The sequence below is a fragment of the Tiliqua scincoides genome, chromosome 9 (genome assembly GCF_035046505.1).
Source record: "Tiliqua scincoides isolate rTilSci1 chromosome 9, rTilSci1.hap2, whole genome shotgun sequence".
NCBI classification, from domain to species: domain Eukaryota; kingdom Metazoa; phylum Chordata; class Lepidosauria; order Squamata; family Scincidae; genus Tiliqua; species Tiliqua scincoides.
This window is the reverse complement of record NC_089829.1, coordinates 24,913,860-24,917,380: the sequence shown is the minus strand read 5'-3', so window position 1 is coordinate 24,917,380 and position 3,521 is coordinate 24,913,860. Positions and strand designations below refer to the sequence as shown.

General features: G+C 45.7%; 1 non-coding gene across 1 annotated transcript; it reads right to left on the bottom strand.

The window, feature by feature from the left end:
• Nucleotides 1-3,448: 3,448 nt before the first annotated feature.
• TRNAM-CAU (transfer RNA methionine (anticodon CAU)) lies at nt 3,449-3,521 on the bottom strand. The gene has a single exon. It is a non-coding gene; the product is annotated as a tRNA-Met (tRNA).

Genomic DNA, 3,521 nt, shown 5'->3' with positions numbered 1-3,521 from the left:
CCCCGCTCGCTCGCTCGCCCGCCGGCCGGCCGCCTGCGCCTCCGCCAATCGGCGCCTCCGTTTCTGGGGGGGAAGCAGGGCCGGGCCTCTTCTTAGGAGCGCTCCGATTGGCCGAGTGCTCAGCAGCCGGCCGAAGCAGCAACCCTCCTGCCTCACAACCCTTCCTGGCGGGCGCAGTCCTGTGCACTGCTGTGCTTCCACCCTTGCATCTGCGTGTACTCACTTATTGGATCATGTGCATTTAGAGCCCAAGCCTCTGTGTGTCTACTCAGAAGTAAGACCCATTAGAGTCAATGGGCTTGCTCCCAGGAAAGTGTGAATAGGGCCGCAGCCTCAGTGCCCAAGCCTATGCATGTCTACCCAGAAGTAAGACCCATTAGAATCAGTGGGGCTTACTCCCAGGAAACTGAATAGGATTGGGCTGTTATTATTTATTTATTTATTGGGGGGGTCCAATCCTATTGAATTTTCTGGTGGAGGGCCGGTGCAGTCATGCCAATGGGGTATGTGCTGCATTTTGCAGTTGGGGGCAGTTGCAGAGGCCTCCTCAAGGTACAGGGACATTTTTTCTTCTAGTTTGGGTCTGCATTGTGGCTGCACCAGTGCTAGAAAATTGGATAGTATTGGGCCCATTTGCATTTCCTTTTATTTATTTATTGGATTGTTTACATTTTTTTTAATTTTTTTAATTTTTTGCATATATTTATTGGATTGTTTTCATTTGCATTTATTTATTTATTTATTTATTTATTTATTTATTTATTTATTAGATTTGTAATCTGCCTTCCTCCCCAAAAGGCAACCAAGGGCCCCATCCTATCCAATTTTCCAGTGCAGGTGCAGCCCTGCCAGTGGGGTGTGATAGGCAGTCAGTCAGAAAGGCCTTCCCAAGGTATGGGAACATTTGTTCCCTTAGCTTGGGGCTGTATTGCGGTTGCACCAGTGCTGAAAAGCTGGATAGGATAGGGCTCTTAAATGCCCTCCTTTTCCCTGTGAGCAGATAGTGCATAGCCTTCTTATGTTTAATAAATTATATGTAATATACTTTTAAATTTCATAAGTAATGTATAGTGTTTAAACTAACCACAAGAAATCCATAGATAAGTGTTTTTAGCTTTTCTTTTGTCATTTCCTACATTTTGGGGGATGTCCTACGTTTTGGGGTGCCTGGTCCTCTTTTGCAGTTATGACATCTGGTCCCCTTGCTTCTGCATCTTTTAGATTGTGAGCCCTTTTGGGACAGGGAGCCATTTAGAGCCCAATCCTATCCAACTTTCCAGCTCCAATATAGCCACAATGCAGTCCTGTGGTAAGGGAACACATGTTCCCATACCTTGAGTAGGCCCCAGTGACTGCCCCTCCACCACAGGATGCAGGTACACCCCTCAGGCACAACTGCACCGGAACTGGAAAATTGGATAGGATTGTGCCCTCAGTTAATTGATTTTCTTTGTTAACCACTTTGTGAACTTTTCTGTTGAAAACTGTATATAAATACTGTTAATAATAATAATATTTTTGCACTTTTTGCATTTGTAAATGTCAAAAACTACTAATTTTTATTTTAAAAAGCCATCCCCCAACACCACACGGGCACAGCCATTGGCCACTACCTCCTGCCAATCAAGCACGTGTTCTGTGCACCTCCTCCTCCACTCCTCCCTCACGTGGTAGACTGTCAAGCTAGCCACGCCCTACTCGCCACCCATTGGCCCAGACGCGTAGCTATAGACGCACACCCCTCAATGGGCACGCCCTCTCCGGAAATTGGTTGATAAGCTCACTGGGGAAACAAAACCCCCGCCTTCCTGGTACTCTGGAACTCCGCCTTCTTTTCACCAGCTTCCAGCTGCTCCTTGTCTATGCCATCCCAGGAGCAAGGAGTGGAAACCTTTGCAGGTCCGTCCTGGTGGGAGGTGCATGTTTATTATCAGTAATGCACAGGAGAGAAAAGGCCAGGGTGTTTTGCTGAACGTGCTCACTTGTTTTACTTTTTGCACACTTTTTGAAAAACTCTCGTAAAATAAGAGGCTTTACTTTATTTAAATAGCTATGCAATGGATCATGAAAGGGGAGAGAAGGCTTGAAAGTGCTCCCTGGTCAGCGTGACCAGATACAGTGGAGGACAGAATGCCTGTACCCTTAACCACTATAGAAGAGGCAGGCATTCGGGCAGGTGCAGCTCAACAGGGAAGGGTTTCAAAAGCTGCACCTGCCCAAATTCCCTCTTCTATACAATGGTTAAAGGTAAAGGCATTCTGTCCTCCATTGTATCTGGTCACTCTATCACTGGAGGAATGAATGTTGTACAACTATAGCCAAATCATGCGTCTTTGTATAAATCTGACTTCCTTTTGCATTCTTTGGTGGAACAGCCTTGTGTGCCTTAGGTTACAACTCTATCCACACTTTCCTGGGAGTAATAATCCTTGATTAGAATGGGATGTACTTCAGAGTAGACTTGCATAGGAATGGGCTCAAAGAGAGGTTGCTACCTCCCAAAGGCTACAATCCTATCCACACTTCCCTGGGAGTAAGCCACTTTGACTATAATGAGATGTACTTCTGAGTAGACATTCCTAGGGTTGGGCTCTTAAGCTTCAATCCTACTCAGTACACGTTTTCTTGGGAGTAAATGCCATTGAACACAAGGGGACCTACTTCTGAGTAGACAACATGCATAGGAAGGTAGTGTGGATTAGACGCCTTTGTGCAATATTCATCTCCCCCAGCTATGAGCCCCATCCTATGTATGTCTACTCAGAAGTAAGTTCCATTCTAGTCAATGGGGCTTGCTTCCAAGTAAGTGTGGATAGGATTATAGCCTGTACTCGCTGTACTTGTCCTTTTTTAGGTTACCAAGCCATGCATATTTTCCGCTGAACGGTGTGACTAACAGTGCAATCCTATGCATGTCTACTCAGTAGTAAGTACATGGTGACCAGATACAATGGAGGACAGTGCCTATACCTTTAAGTATTTTATAGAAGAGGGAATTTGGGCAGGTGCAGCTCAATTTGGAAGGGTTTCAAAAGCTGCACCTGCCCAAATTCTCTCTTCTCTGCAAAAGTTAAAGGTACAGGCACCCTGTCCTCTATTGCATCTGGTCTCCCTGAGTAAGTCCTATTGTGTTCAATGGGGCTTTCTCCCAGGAAAATGTGTATAGGATTGCAGCCTTAACGTCTCAATAAACATGCACAGGATTGGGCTTCAAGAAAAGACCAAAGTTTCTGTATGGAGCAGCAATCCCTCTTTTGCAATTGCCCACTGCAAGAAAAAAAGAATGCAGTCAAGAGCTGGGATGTTGCAGAGTCTCTTCTGGCTATTATCTTTAGTTTTCGAGGCTTACGAAAACCGGTGCTGTCCATTTAACGGTAGAGCACAAACTTGGCGCGTGATTTTACTATTGTGCAGAAATAAATAGTGTGTTTAAAGAAAAATGAAGCCTTGCCCCGTGTGAGGCTCGAACTCACGACCTTCAGATTATGAGACTGACGCGCTGCCTACTGCGCCAACGAGGC